We start from the raw sequence: 18111 nt of genomic DNA on the forward strand, positions 1-18111 counted from the left end.
CAAATGACATCTTGGAGCATGTTGGAGATAAAAAACAAAATGTGCCCAAAACGTGATATTATGACGTTATACGACGTTCTGAGCCATGTTTGAACTTTCTATCACTTTCGGTTCCGATAATTTTGTTGACCATATTTGTGATATTCAGGCGTCAAATGACATCTTGGAGCACGTTGGAGATAAAAAACAAAATGTGCCCAAAACGTGATATTATGACGTTATACGCCGTTCTGAGCCATGTTTGAACTCTCTTTCACTTTCGGTTCCGATAATTCTGTTGATCATATTTGTGATATGCAGGCGTCAAATGACATCTTGGAGCATGTTGGAGATAAAAAACAAAATGTGCCCAAAACGTGATATTATGACGTTATACGCCGTTTTGAGCCATGTTTGAACTTTCTATCACTTTCGGTTCCGATAATTCTGTTGACCATATATGTGATATTTAGGCACCAAATGACATCTTGGAGCATGTTGGAGATAAAAAACAAAATGTGCCCAAAACGTGATATTATGACGCTATACGCCGTTCTGAGCCATGTTTGAACTTTCTATCACTTTCGGTTCCGATAATTCTGTTGACCATATTTGTGATATTCAGGCGTCAAATGACATCTTGCAGCATGTTGGAGATAAAAAACGAAATGTGCCCAAAACGTGATATTATGACGTTATACGCCGTTTTGAGCCATGTTTGAACTTTCTATCACTTTCGGTTCCCATAATTCTGTTGACCATATTTGTGATATTCAGGCGTCAAATGACATCTTGGAGCATGTTGGAGATAAAAAACAAAATGTGCCCAAAACGTGATATTATGACGTTATACGCCGTTCTGAGCCATGTTTGAACTTTCTATCACTTTTGGTTCCGGTAATTCTGTTGACCATATATTTGATATTCAGGCGCCAAATGATATCTTGGAGCATGTTGGAGATAAAAAACAAATTGTGCCCAAAACGTAATATTATGACGTTATACGCCGTTCTGAGCCATGTTTGAACTTTCTATCACTTTTGGTTCCGGTAATTCTGTTGACCATATATTTGATATTCAGGCGCCAAATGACATCTTGGAGCATGTTGGAGATAAAAAACAAAATGTGCTCAAAACGTGATATTATGACGTTATACGCCGTTTTGAGCCATGTTTCAACTTTCTATCACTTTCGGTTCCGATAATTCTGCTGACCATATTTGTGATATTCAGGCGCCAAATGACATCTTGGAGCATGTTGGAGATAAAAAACAAAATGTGCCCAAAACGTGATATTATGACGTTATACGCCGTTTTGAGCCATGTTTGAACTCTCTATCACTTTTGGTTCCGATAGTTCTGCTGACCATATTTGTGATATTCAGACGCCAAATGACATCTTGGAGCATGTTGGAGATAAAAAACAAAATGTGCCCAAAACGTGATATTATGACGTTATACGACGTTCTGAGCCATGTTTGAACTTTCTATCACTTTTGGTTCCGATAATTCTGCTGACCATATTTATGATATTCAGGCGCCAAATGACATCTTGGAGCATGTTGGAGATAAAAAACAAAATGTGCCCAAAACGTGATATTATGACGTTATACGACGTTCTGAGCCATGTTTGAACTTTCTATCACTTTTGGTTCCGATAATTCTGCTGACCATATTTGTGATATTCAGGCGCCAAATGACATCTTGGAGCATGTTGGAGATAAAAAACAAAATGTGCCCAAAACGTGATATTATGACGTTATACGCCGTTTTGAGCCAGGTTTGAACTCTCTATCACTTTTGGTTCCGGTAATTCTGTCGACCATATTTGTGATATTCAGGCGTCAAATGACATCTTGGAGCATGTTGGAGATAAAAAACAAAATGTGCCCAAAACGTGATATTATGACGTTATACGCCGTTTTGAGCCATGTTTGAACTCTCTATCACTTTTGGTTCCGATAGTTCTGCTGACCATATTTGTGATATTCAGACGCCAAATGACATCTTGGAGCAAGTTGGAGATAAAAAACAAAATGTGCCCAAAACGTGATATTATGACGTTATACGCCGTTTTGAGCAATGTTTGAACTCTCTATCACTTTTGGTTCCGATAGTTCTGCTGACCATATTTGTGATATTCAGACGCCAAATGACATCTTGGAGCAAGTTGGAGATAAAAAACAAAATGTGCCCAAAACGTGATATTATGACGTTATACGCCGTTTTGAGCCATGTTTGAACTCTCTATCACTTTTGGTTCCGGTAATTCTGTCGACCATATTTGTGATATTCAGGCGTCAAATGACATCTTGGAGCATGTTGGAGATAAAAAACAAAATGTGCTCAAAACGTGATATTATGACGTTATACGCCGTTTTGAGCCATGCTTGAACTCTCTATCACTTTTGGTTCCGATAGTTCTGCTGACCATATTTGTGATATTCAGGCGCCAAACGACATCTTGGAGCATGTTGGAGATAAAAAACAAAATGTGCCCAAAACGTGTTATTATGACGTTATACGCCGTTCTGAGCCATGTTTGAACTTTCTATCACTTTTGGTTCCGGTAATTCTGTTGACCATACTTGTGATATTCAGGCGTCAAATGACATCTAGGAGCAAGTTGGAGATAAAAAACAAAATGTGCCCAAAACGTGATATTATGACGTTATACGCCGTTTTGAGCCATGTTTGAACTTTCTATCACTTTTGGTTCCGATAATTCTGCTGACCATATTTGTGATATTCAGGCGCCAAATGACATCTTGGAGCATGTTGGAGATAAAAAACAAAATGTGCCCAAAACGTGATATTATGACGTTATACGCCGTTTTGAGCCATGTTTGAACTCTCTATCACTTTTGGTTCCGGTAATTCTGTCGACCATATTTGTGATATTCAGGCGCCAAACGACATCTTGGAGCATGTTGGAGATAAAAAACAAAATGTGCCCAAAACGTGTTATTATGACGTTATACGCCGTTCTGAGCCATGTTTGAACTTTCTATCACTTTTGGTTCCGGTAATTCTGTTGACCATACTTGTGATATTCAGGCGCCAAATGACATCTTGGAGCATGTTGGAGATAAAAAACAAAATGTGCCCAAAACGTGATATTATGACGTTATACGCCGTTTTGAGCCATGTTTGAACTTTCTATCACTTTTGGTTCCGATAATTCTGTCGACCATATTTGTGATATTCAGGCGCCAAACGACATCTTGGAGCATGTTGGAGATAAAAAACAAAATGTGCCCAAAACGTGTTATTATGACGTTATACGCCGTTCTGAGCCATGTTTGAACTTTCTATCACTTTTGGTTCCGATAATTCTGCTGACCATATTTGTGATATTCAGGCGCCAAATGACATCTTGGAGCATGTTGGAGATAAAATCAAAATGTGCCCAAAACGTGATATTATGACGTTATACGCCGTTTTGAGCCATGTTTGAACTCTCTATCACTTTTGGTTTCGATAGTTCTGCTGACCATATTTGTGATATTCAGACGCCAAATGACATCTTGGAGCAAGTTGGAGATAAAAAACAAAATGTGCCCAAAACGTGATATTATGACGTTATACGACGTTCTGAGCCATGTTTGAACTTTCTATCACTTTTGGTTCCGATAATTCTGCTGACCATATTTGTGATATTCAGGCGCCAAATGACATCTTGGAGCATGTTGGAGATAAAAAACAAAATGTGCCCAAAACGTGATATTATGACGTTATACGCCGTTTTGAGCCATGTTTGAACTCTCTATCACTTTTGGTTCCGATAGTTCTGCTGACCATATTTGTGATATTCAGACGCCAAATGACATCTTGGAGCAAGTTGGAGATAAAAAACAAAATGTGCCCAAAACGTGATATTATGACGTTATACGACGTTCTGAGCCATGTTTGAACTTTCTATCACTTTTGGTTCCGATAATTCTGCTGACCATATTTGTGATATTCAGGCGCCAAATGACATCTTGGAGCATGTTGGAGATAAAAAACAAAATGTGCCCAAAACGTGATATGACGTTATACGCCCTTTTGAGCCATGTTTGAACTTTCTATCACTTTTGGTTCCGGTAATTCTGCTGACCATATTTGTGATATTCAGGCGCCAAATGACATCTTGGAGCATGTTGGAGATAAAAAACAAAATGTGCCCAAAACGTGATATTATGACGTTATACGCCGTTCTGAGCCATGTTTGAACTTTCTATCACTTTTGGTTCCGGTAATTCTGTTGACCATATTTGTGATATTCAGGCGTCAAATGACATCTTGGAGCATGTTGGAGATAAAAAACAAAATGTGCCCAAAACGTGATATTATGACGTTATACGCCGTTTTGAGCCATGTTTGAACTTTCTATCACTTTCGGTTCCGATAATTCTGCTGACCATATTTGTGATATTCAGGCGCCAAATGACATCTTGGAGCATGTTGGAGATAAAAAACAAAATGTGCCCAAAACGTGATATTATGACGTTATACGCCCTTTGACCCATGTTTGAACTTTCTATCACTTTCGGTTCCGATAATTCTGTTGACCATATTTGTGATATTCAGGCGCCAAACGACATCTTGGAGCATGTTGGAGATAAAAAACAAAATGTGCCCAAAACGTGTTATTATGACGTTATACGCCGTTCTGAGCCATGTTTGAACTTTCTATCACTTTTGGTTCCGGTAATTCTGTTGACCATACTTGTGATATTCAGGCGCCAAATGACATCTTGGAGCATGTTGGAGATAAAAAACAAAATGTGCCCAAAACGTGATATTATGACGTTATACGCCGTTTTGAGCCATGTTTGAACTTTCTATCACTTTTGGTTCCGATAATTCTGTCGACCATATTTGTGATATTCAGGCGCCAAACGACATCTTGGAGCATGTTGGAGATAAAAAACAAAATGTGCCCAAAACGTGTTATTATGACGTTATACGCCGTTCTGAGCCATGTTTGAACTTTCTATCACTTTTGGTTCCGATAATTCTGTTGACCATATTTGTGATATTCAGGCGCCAAATGACATCATGGAGCATGTTGGAGATAAAAAACAAAATGTGCCCAAAACGTGATATTATGACGTTATACGACGTTCTGAGCCATGTTTGAACTTTCTATCACTTTTGGTTCCGATAATTCTGCTGACCATATTTGTGATATTCAGGCGCCAAATGACATCATGGAGCATGTTGGAGATAAAAAACAAAATGTGCCCAAAACGTGATATTATGACGTTATACGACGTTCTGAGCCATGTTTGAACTTTCTATCACTTTTGGTTCCGATAATTCTGCTGACCATATTTGTGATATTCAGACGCCAAATGACATCTTGGAGCATGTTGGAGATAAAAAACAAAATGTGCCCAAAACGTGATATTATGACGTTATACGCCGTTTTGAGCCAGGTTTGAACTCTCTATCACTTTTGGTTCCGGTAATTCTGTCGACCATATTTGTGATATTCAGACGCCAAATGACATCTTGGAGCATGTTGGAGATAAAAAACAAAATGTGCCCAAAACGTGATATTATGACGTTATACGACGTTCTGAGCCATGTTTCAACTTTCTATCACTTTTCGTTCCGGTAATTCTGTCGACCATATATTTGATATTCAGATGCCAAATGTCACATTGGAGCATGTTGAAGATAAAAAACAAAATGTGCCCAAAACGTGATATTATGACGTTATACGCCGTTCTGAGCCATGTTTGAACTTTCTATCACTTTTGGTTCCGATAATTCTGCTGACCATATTTGTGATATTCAGGCGCCAAATGACATCTTGGAGCATGTTGGAGATAAAAAACAAAATGTGCCCAAAACGTGATATTATGACGTTATACGCCCTTTTGAGCCATGTTTGAACTTTCTATCACTTTCGGTTCCGATAATTCTGCTGACCATATTTGTGATATTCAGACGCCAAATGACATCTTGGAGCATGTTGGAGATAAAAAACAAAATGTGCCCAAAACGTGATATTATGACGTTATACGACGTTCTGAGCCATGTTTGAACTTTCTATCACTTTTGGTTCCGATAATTCTGCTGACCATATTTGTGATATTCAGGCGCCAAATGACATCTTGGAGCATGTTGGAGATAAAAAACAAAATGTGCCCAAAACGTGATATTATGACGTTATACGCCCTTTTGAGCCATGTTTGAACTTTCTATCACTTTCGGTTCCGATAATTCTGCTGACCATATTTGTGATATTCAGACGCCAAATGACATCTTGGAGCATGTTGGAGATAAAAAACAAAATGTGCCCAAAACGTGATATTATGACGTTATACGCCGTTTTGAGCCATGTTTCAACTTTCTATCACTTTCGGTTCCGATAATTCTGTTGACCATATTTGTGATATTCAGACGCCAAATGACATCTTGGAGCATGTTGGAGATAAAAAACAAAATGTGCCCAAAACGTGATATTATGACGTTATACGCCGTTTTGAGCCATGTTTGAACTCTCTATCACTTTTGGTTCCGATAATTCTGCTGACCATATTTGTGATATTCAGACGCCAAATGACATCTTGGAGCAAGTTGGAGATAAAAAACAAAATGTGCCCAAAACGTGATATTATGACGTTATACGACGTTCTGAGCCATGTTTGAACTTTCTATCACTTTTGGTTCCGATAATTCTGCTGACCATATTTGTGATATTCAGATGCCAAATGTCACATTGGAGCATGTTGGAGATAAAAAACAAAATGTGCCCAAAACGTGATATTATGACGTTATACGCCGTTTTGAGCCATGTTTGAACTTTCTATCACTTTCGGTTCCGATAATTCTGTTGACCATATTTGTGATATTCAGGCGTCAAATGACATCTTGGAGCATGTAGGAGATAAAAAACAAAATGTGCCCAAAACGTGATATTATGACGTTATACGCCCTTTTGAGCCATGTTTGAACTCTCTATCACTTTTGGTTCCGGTAATCCTGTCGACCATATTTGTGATATTCAGGCGTCAAATGACATCTTGGAGCATGTTGGAGATAAAAAACAAAATGTGCCCAAAACGTGATATTATGACGTTATACGCCGTTCTGAGACATGTTTGAACTTTCTATCACTTTTCGTTCCGGTAATTCTGTCGACCATATTTGTGATATTCAGGCGCCAAATGACATCTTGGAGCATGTTGGAGATAAAAAACAAAATGTGCCCAAAACGTGATATTATGACGTTATACGCCCTTTTGAGCCATGTTTGAACTTTCTATCACTTTTGGTTCCGGTAATTCTGTCTACCATATTTGTGATATTCAGGCGTCAAATGACATCTTGGAGCATGTTGGAGATAAAAAACAAAATGTGCCCAAAACGTGATATTATGACGTTATACGCCGTTTTGAGCCATGTTTGAACTCTCTATCACTTTTGGTTCCGATAATTCTGCTGACCATATTTGTGATATTCAGGCGTCAAATGACATCTTGGAGCATGTTGGAGATAAAAAACAAAATGTGCCCAAAACGTGATATTATGACGTTATACGCCGTTTTGAGCCATGTTTGAACTCTCTATCACTTTTGGTTCCGATAATTCTGCTGACCATATTTGTGATATTCAGACGCCAAATGACATCTTGGAGCAAGTTGGAGATAAAAAACAAAATGTGCCCAAAACGTGATATTATGACGTTATACGCCGTTCTGAGACATGTTTGAACTTTCTACCACTTTTCGTTCCGGTAATTCTGTCGACCATATATTTGATATTCAGATGCCAAATGTCACATTGGAGCATGTTGGAGATAAAAAACAAAATGTGCCCAAAACGTGATATTATGACGTTATACGCCGTTCTGAGCCATGTTTGAACTTTCTATCACTTTCGGTTCCGATAATTCTGCTGACCATATTTGTGATATTCAGGCGCCAAATGACATCTTGGAGCATGTTGGAGATAAAAAACAAAATGTGCCCAAAACGTGATATTATGACGTTATACGCCGTTTTGAGCCATGTTTGAACTCTCTATCACTTTTGGTTCCGGTAATCCTGTCGACCATATTTGTGATATTCAGGCGTCAAATGACATCTTGGAGCAAGTTGGAGATAAAAAACAAAATGTGCCCAAAACGTGATATTATGACGTTATACGACGTTCTGAGCCATGTTTGAACTTTCTATCACTTTTGGTTCCGATAATTCTGCTGACCATATTTGTGATATTCAGGCGCCAAATGACATCTTGGAGCATGTTGGAGATAAAAAACAAAATGTGCCCAAAACGTGATATTATGACGTTATACGCCCTTTTGAGCCATGTTTGAACTTTCTATCACTTTCGGTTCCGATAATTCTGCTGACCATATTTGTGATATTCAGACGCCAAATGACATCTTGGAGCATGTTGGAGATAAAAAACAAAATGTGCCCAAAACGTGATATTATGACGTTATACGACGTTCTGAGCCATGTTTGAACTTTCTATCACTTTTGGTTCCGATAATTCTGCTGACCATATTTGTGATATTCAGACGCCAAATGACATCTTGGAGCATGTTGGAGATAAAAAACAAAATGTGCCCAAAACGTGATATTATGACGTTATACGCCGTTTTGAGCCAGGTTTGAACTCTCTATCACTTTTGGTTCCGGTAATTCTGTCGACCATATTTGTGATATTCAGACGCCAAATGACATCTTGGAGCATGTTGGAGATAAAAAACTAAATGTGCCCAAAACGTGATATTATGACGTTATACGCCGTTTTGAGCCATGTTTCAACTTTCTATCACTTTCGGTTCCGATAATTCTGTTGACCATATTTGTGATATTCAGACGCCAAATGACATCTTGGAGCATGTTGGAGATAAAAAACAAAATGTGCCCAAAACGTGATATTATGACGTTATACGCCGTTTTGAGCCATGTTTGAACTCTCTATCACTTTTGGTTCCGATAATTCTGCTGACCATATTTGTGATATTCAGACGCCAAATGACATCTTGGAGCAAGTTGGAGATAAAAAACAAAATGTGCCCAAAACGTGATATTATGACGTTATACGACGTTCTGAGCCATGTTTGAACTTTCTATCACTTTTGGTTCCGATAATTCTGCTGACCATATTTGTGATATTCAGATGCCAAATGTCACATTGGAGCATGTTGGAGATAAAAAACAAAATGTGCCCAAAACGTGATATTATGACGTTATACGCCGTTTTGAGCCATGTTTGAACTTTCTATCACTTTCGGTTCCGATAATTCTGTTGACCATATTTGTGATATTCAGGCGTCAAATGACATCTTGGAGCATGTAGGAGATAAAAAACAAAATGTGCCCAAAACGTGATATTATGACGTTATACGCCCTTTTGAGCCATGTTTGAACTTTCTATCACTTTCGGTTCCGATAATTCTGTTGACCATATTTGTGATATTCAGGCGTCAAATGACATCTTGGAGCATGTTGGAGATAAAAAACAAAATGTGCCCAAAACGTGATATTATGACGTTATACGCCCTTTTGAGCCATGTTTGAACTTTCTATCACTTTTGGTTCCGGTAATTCTGTCGACCATATTTGTGATATTCAGGCGTCAAATGACATCTTGGAGCATGTTGGAGATAAAAAACAAAATGTGCCCAAAACGTGATATTATGACGTTATACGCCGTTTTGAGCCATGTTTGAACTCTCTATCACTTTTGGTTCCGGTAATCCTGTCGACCATATTTGTGATATTCAGGCGTCAAATGACATCTTGGAGCATGTTGGAGATAAAAAACAAAATGTGCCCAAAACGTGATATTATGACGTTATACGACGTTCTGAGCCATGTTTGAACTTTCTATCACTTTTGGTTCCGATAATTCTGCTGACCATATTTGTGATATTCAGGCGCCAAATGACATCTTGGAGCATGTTGGAGATAAAAAACAAAATGTGCCCAAAACGTGATATTATGACGTTATACGCCGTTTTGAGCCATGTTTGAACTCTCTATCACTTTTGGTTCCGGTAATCCTGTCGACCATATTTGTGATATTCAGGCGTCAAATGACATCTTGGAGCATGTTGGAGATAAAAAACAAAATGTGCCCAAAACGTGATATTATGACGTTATACGCCGTTTTGAGCCATGTTTGAACTCTCTATCACTTTTGGTTCCGATAATTCTGCTGACCATATTTGTGATATTCAGACGCCAAATGACATCTTGGAGCATGTTGGAGATAAAAAACAAAATGTGCCCAAAACGTGATATTATGACGTTATACGCCGTTCTGAGACATGTTTGAACTTTCTATCACTTTTCGTTCCGGTAATTCTGTCGACCATATATTTGATATTCAGATGCCAAATGTCACATTGGAGCATGTTGGAGATAAAAAACAAAATGTGCCCAAAACGTGATATTATGACGTTATACGCCGTTCTGAGCCATGTTTGAACTCTCTATCACTTTTGGTTCCGATAATTCTGCTGACCATATTTGTGATATTCAGACGCCAAATGACATCTTGGAGCAAGTTGGAGATAAAAAACAAAATGTGCCCAAAACGTGATATTATGACGTTATACGACGTTCTGAGCCATGTTTGAACTTTCTATCACTTTTGGTTCCGATAATTCTGCTGACCATATTTGTGATATTCAGATGCCAAATGTCACATTGGAGCATGTTGGAGATAAAAAACAAAATGTGCCCAAAACGTGATATTATGACGTTATACGCCGTTTTGAGCCATGTTTGAACTTTCTATCACTTTCGGTTCCGATAATTCTGTTGACCATATTTGTGATATTCAGGCGTCAAATGACATCTTGGAGCATGTAGGAGATAAAAAACAAAATGTGCCCAAAACGTGATATTATGACGTTATACGCCCTTTTGAGCCATGTTTGAACTTTCTATCACTTTCGGTTCCGATAATTCTGTTGACCATATTTGTGATATTCAGGCGTCAAATGACATCTTGGAGCATGTTGGAGATAAAAAACAAAATGTGCCCAAAACGTGATATTATGACGTTATACGCCCTTTTGAGCCATGTTTGAACTTTCTATCACTTTTGGTTCCGGTAATTCTGTCGACCATATTTGTGATATTCAGGCGTCAAATGACATCTTGGAGCATGTTGGAGATAAAAAACAAAATGTGCCCAAAACGTGATATTATGACGTTATACGCCGTTTTGAGCCATGTTTGAACTCTCTATCACTTTTGGTTCCGGTAATCCTGTCGACCATATTTGTGATATTCAGGCGTCAAATGACATCTTGGAGCATGTTGGAGATAAAAAACAAAATGTGCCCAAAACGTGATATTATGACGTTATACGACGTTCTGAGCCATGTTTGAACTTTCTATCACTTTTGGTTCCGATAATTCTGCTGACCATATTTGTGATATTCAGGCGCCAAATGACATCTTGGAGCATGTTGGAGATAAAAAACAAAATGTGCCCAAAACGTGATATTATGACGTTATACGCCGTTTTGAGCCATGTTTGAACTCTCTATCACTTTTGGTTCCGGTAATCCTGTCGACCATATTTGTGATATTCAGGCGTCAAATGACATCTTGGAGCATGTTGGAGATAAAAAACAAAATGTGCCCAAAACGTGATATTATGACGTTATACGCCGTTTTGAGCCATGTTTGAACTCTCTATCACTTTTGGTTCCGATAATTCTGCTGACCATATTTGTGATATTCAGACGCCAAATGACATCTTGGAGCATGTTGGAGATAAAAAACAAAATGTGCCCAAAACGTGATATTATGACGTTATACGCCGTTCTGAGACATGTTTGAACTTTCTATCACTTTTCGTTCCGGTAATTCTGTCGACCATATATTTGATATTCAGATGCCAAATGTCACATTGGAGCATGTTGGAGATAAAAAACAAAATGTGCCCAAAACGTGATATTATGACGTTATACGCCGTTCTGAGCCATGTTTGAACTTTCTATCACTTTCGGTTCCGATAATTCTGCTGACCATATTTGTGATATTCAGGCGCCAAATGACATCTTGGAGCATGTTGGAGATAAAAAACAAAATGTGCCCAAAACGTGATATTATGACGTTATACGCCGTTCTGAGCCATGTTTGAACTTTCTATCACTTTCGGTTCCGATAATTCTGCTGACCATATTTGTGATATTCAGGCGCCAAATGACATCTTGGAGCATGTTGGAGATAAAAAACAAAATGTGCCCAAAACGTGATATTATGACGTTATACGCCGTTTTGAGCCATGTTTCAACTTTCTATCACTTTCGGTTCCGATAATTCTGTTGACCATATTTGTGATATTCAGACGCCAAATGACATCTTGGAGCATGTTGGAGATAAAATACAAAATGTGCCCAAAACGTGATATTATGACGTTATACGCCGTTTTGAGCCATGTTTCAACTTTCTATCACTTTCGGTTCCGATAATTCTGTTGACCATATTTGTGATATTCAGACGCCAAATGACATCTTGGAGCAAGTTGGAGATAAAAAACAAAATGTGCCCAAAACGTGATATTATGACGTTATACGCCGTTCTGAGACATGTTTGAACTTTCTATCACTTTTCGTTCCGGTAATTCTGTCGACCATATATTTGATATTCAGATGCCAAATGTCACATTGGAGCATGTTGGAGATAAAAAACAAAATGTGCCCAAAACGTGATATTATGACGTTATACGCCGTTCTGAGCCATGTTTGAACTTTCTATCACTTTCGGTTCCGATAATTCTGCTGACCATATTTGTGATATTCAGGCGCCAAATGACATCTTGGAGCATGTTGGAGATAAAAAACAAAATGTGCCCAAAACGTGATATTATGACGTTATACGCCGTTTTGAGCCATGTTTCAACTTTCTATCACTTTCGGTTCCGATAATTCTGTTGACCATATTTGTGATATTCAGACGCCAAATGACATCTTGGAGCAAGTTGGAGATAAAAAACAAAATGTGCCCAAAACGTGATATTATGACGTTATACGCCGTTCTGAGACATGTTTGAACTTTCTATCACTTTTCGTTCCGGTAATTCTGTCGACCATATATTTGATATTCAGATGCCAAATGTCACATTGGAGCATGTTGGAGATAAAAAACAAAATGTGCCCAAAACGTGATATTATGACGTTATACGCCGTTCTGAGCCATGTTTGAACTTTCTATCACTTTCGGTTCCGATAATTCTGCTGACCATAGTTGTGATATTCAGGCGCCAAATGACATCTTGGAGCATGTTGGAGATAAAAAACAAAATGTGCTCAAAACGTGATATTATGACGTTATACGCCGTTTTGAGCCATGTTTCAACTTTCTATCACTTTCGGTTCCGATAATTCTGCTGACCATATTTGTGATATTCAGGCGCCAAATGACATCTTGGAGCATGTTGGAGATAAAAAACAAAATGTGCCCAAAACGTGATATTATGACGTTATACGACGTTCTGAGCCATGTTTGAACTTTCTATCACTTTCGGTTCCGATAATTTTGTTGACCATATTTGTGATATTCAGGCGTCAAATGACATCTTGGAGCACGTTGGAGATAAAAAACAAAATGTGCCCAAAACGTGATATTATGACGTTATACGCCGTTCTGAGCCATGTTTGAACTCTCTTTCACTTTCGGTTCCGATAATTCTGTTGATCATATTTGTGATATGCAGGCGTCAAATGACATCTTGGAGCATGTTGGAGATAAAAAACAAAATGTGCCCAAAACGTGATATTATGACGTTATACGCCGTTTTGAGCCATGTTTGAACTTTCTATCACTTTCGGTTCCGATAATTCTGTTGACCATATATGTGATATTTAGGCACCAAATGACATCTTGGAGCATGTTGGAGATAAAAAACAAAATGTGCCCAAAACGTGATATTATGACGCTATACGCCGTTCTGAGCCATGTTTGAACTTTCTATCACTTTTCGTTCCGGTAATTCTGTCGACCATATATTTGATATTCAGATGCCAAATGTCACATTGGAGCATGTTGGAGATAAAAAACAAAATGTGCCCAAAACGTGATATTATGACGTTATACGCCGTTCTGAGCCATGTTTGAACTTTCTATCACTTTCGGTTCCGATAATTCTGCTGACCATAGTTGTGATATTCAGGCGCCAAATGACATCTTGGAGCATGTTGGAGATAAAAAACAAAATGTGCTCAAAACGTGATATTATGACGTTATACGCCGTTTTGAGCCATGTTTCAACTTTCTATCACTTTCGGTTCCGATAATTCTGCTGACCATATTTGTGATATTCAGGCGCCAAATGACATCTTGGAGCATGTTGGAGATAAAAAACAAAATGTGCCCAAAACGTGATATTATGACGTTATACGACGTTCTGAGCCATGTTTGAACTTTCTATCACTTTCGGTTCCGATAATTTTGTTGACCATATTTGTGATATTCAGGCGTCAAATGACATCTTGGAGCACGTTGGAGATAAAAAACAAAATGTGCCCAAAACGTGATATTATGACGTTATACGCCGTTCTGAGCCATGTTTGAACTCTCTTTCACTTTCGGTTCCGATAATTCTGTTGATCATATTTGTGATATGCAGGCGTCAAATGACATCTTGGAGCATGTTGGAGATAAAAAACAAAATGTGCCCAAAACGTGATATTATGACGTTATACGCCGTTTTGAGCCATGTTTGAACTTTCTATCACTTTCGGTTCCGATAATTCTGTTGACCATATATGTGATATTTAGGCACCAAATGACATCTTGGAGCATGTTGGAGATAAAAAACAAAATGTGCCCAAAACGTGATATTATGACGCTATACGCCGTTCTGAGCCATGTTTGAACTTTCTATCACTTTCGGTTCCGATAATTCTGTTGACCATATTTGTGATATTCAGGCGTCAAATGACATCTTGCAGCATGTTGGAGATAAAAAACGAAATGTGCCCAAAACGTGATATTATGACGTTATACGCCGTTTTGAGCCATGTTTGAACTTTCTATCACTTTCGGTTCCCATAATTCTGTTGACCATATTTGTGATATTCAGGCGTCAAATGACATCTTGGAGCATGTTGGAGATAAAAAACAAAATGTGCCCAAAACGTGATATTATGACGTTATACGCCGTTCTGAGCCATGTTTGAACTTTCTATCACTTTTGGTTCCGGTAATTCTGTTGACCATATATTTGATATTCAGGCGCCAAATGATATCTTGGAGCATGTTGGAGATAAAAAACAAATTGTGCCCAAAACGTAATATTATGACGTTATACGCCGTTCTGAGCCATGTTTGAACTTTCTATCACTTTTGGTTCCGGTAATTCTGTTGACCATATATTTGATATTCAGGCGCCAAATGACATCTTGGAGCATGTTGGAGATAAAAAACAAAATGTGCTCAAAACGTGATATTATGACGTTATACGCCGTTTTGAGCCATGTTTCAACTTTCTATCACTTTCGGTTCCGATAATTCTGCTGACCATATTTGTGATATTCAGGCGCCAAATGACATCTTGGAGCATGTTGGAGATAAAAAACAAAATGTGCCCAAAACGTGATATTATGACGTTATACGCCGTTTTGAGCCATGTTTGAACTCTCTATCACTTTTGGTTCCGATAGTTCTGCTGACCATATTTGTGATATTCAGACGCCAAATGACATCTTGGAGCATGTTGGAGATAAAAAACAAAATGTGCCCAAAACGTGATATTATGACGTTATACGACGTTCTGAGCCATGTTTGAACTTTCTATCACTTTTGGTTCCGATAATTCTGCTGACCATATTTATGATATTCAGGCGCCAAATGACATCTTGGAGCATGTTGGAGATAAAAAACAAAATGTGCCCAAAACGTGATATTATGACGTTATACGACGTTCTGAGCCATGTTTGAACTTTCTATCACTTTTGGTTCCGATAATTCTGCTGACCATATTTGTGATATTCAGGCGCCAAATGACATCTTGGAGCATGTTGGAGATAAAAAACAAAATGTGCCCAAAACGTGATATTATGACGTTATACGCCGTTTTGAGCCAGGTTTGAACTCTCTATCACTTTTGGTTCCGGTAATTCTGTCGACCATATTTGTGATATTCAGGCGTCAAATGACATCTTGGAGCATGTTGGAGATAAAAAACAAAATGTGCCCAAAACGTGATATTATGACGTTATACGCCGTTTTGAGCCATGTTTGAACTCTCTATCACTTTTGGTTCCGATAGTTCTGCTGACCATATTTGTGATATTCAGACGCCAAATGACATCTTGGAGCAAGTTGGAGATAAAAAACAAAATGTGCCCAAAACGTGATATTATGACGTTATACGCCGTTTTGAGCAATGTTTGAACTCTCTATCACTTTTGGTTCCGATAGTTCTGCTGACCATATTTGTGATATTCAGACGCCAAATGACATCTTGGAGCAAGTTGGAGATAAAAAACAAAATGTGCCCAAAACGTGATATTATGACGTTATACGCCGTTTTGAGCCATGTTTGAACTCTCTATCACTTTTGGTTCCGGTAATTCTGTCGACCATATTTGTGATATTCAGGCGTCAAATGACATCTTGGAGCATGTTGGAGATAAAAAACAAAATGTGCTCAAAACGTGATATTATGACGTTATACGCCGTTTTGAGCCATGCTTGAACTCTCTATCACTTTTGGTTCCGATAGTTCTGCTGACCATATTTGTGATATTCAGGCGCCAAACGACATCTTGGAGCATGTTGGAGATAAAAAACAAAATGTGCCCAAAACGTGTTATTATGACGTTATACGCCGTTCTGAGCCATGTTTGAACTTTCTATCACTTTTGGTTCCGGTAATTCTGTTGACCATACTTGTGATATTCAGGCGTCAAATGACATCTAGGAGCAAGTTGGAGATAAAAAACAAAATGTGCCCAAAACGTGATATTATGACGTTATACGCCGTTTTGAGCCATGTTTGAACTTTCTATCACTTTTGGTTCCGATAATTCTGCTGACCATATTTGTGATATTCAGGCGCCAAATGACATCTTGGAGCATGTTGGAGATAAAAAACAAAATGTGCCCAAAACGTGATATTATGACGTTATACGCCGTTTTGAGCCATGTTTGAACTCTCTATCACTTTTGGTTCCGGTAATTCTGTCGACCATATTTGTGATATTCAGGCGCCAAACGACATCTTGGAGCATGTTGGAGATAAAAAACAAAATGTGCCCAAAACGTGTTATTATGACGTTATACGCCGTTCTGAGCCATGTTTGAACTTTCTATCACTTTTGGTTCCGGTAATTCTGTTGACCATACTTGTGATATTCAGGCGCCAAATGACATCTTGGAGCATGTTGGAGATAAAAAACAAAATGTGCCCAAAACGTGATATTATGACGTTATACGCCGTTTTGAGCCATGTTTGAACTTTCTATCACTTTTGGTTCCGATAATTCTGTCGACCATATTTGTGATATTCAGGCGCCAAACGACATCTTGGAGCATGTTGGAGATAAAAAACAAAATGTGCCCAAAACGTGTTATTATGACGTTATACGCCGTTCTGAGCCATGTTTGAACTTTCTATCACTTTTGGTTCCGATAATTCTGCTGACCATATTTGTGATATTCAGGCGCCAAATGACATCTTGGAGCATGTTGGAGATAAAATCAAAATGTGCCCAAAACGTGATATTATGACGTTATACGCCGTTTTGAGCCATGTTTGAACTCTCTATCACTTTTGGTTTCGATAGTTCTGCTGACCATATTTGTGATATTCAGACGCCAAATGACATCTTGGAGCAAGTTGGAGATAAAAAACAAAATGTGCCCAAAACGTGATATTATGACGTTATACGACGTTCTGAGCCATGTTTGAACTTTCTATCACTTTTGGTTCCGATAATTCTGCTGACCATATTTGTGATATTCAGGCGCCAAATGACATCTTGGAGCATGTTGGAGATAAAAAACAAAATGTGCCCAAAACGTGATATTATGACGTTATACGCCGTTTTGAGCCATGTTTGAACTCTCTATCACTTTTGGTTCCGATAGTTCTGCTGACCATATTTGTGATATTCAGACGCCAAATGACATCTTGGAGCAAGTTGGAGAT

This window comes from Onthophagus taurus, chromosome 8, assembly GCF_036711975.1.
Source record: "Onthophagus taurus isolate NC chromosome 8, IU_Otau_3.0, whole genome shotgun sequence".
NCBI classification, from domain to species: Eukaryota; Metazoa; Arthropoda; class Insecta; order Coleoptera; family Scarabaeidae; genus Onthophagus; species Onthophagus taurus.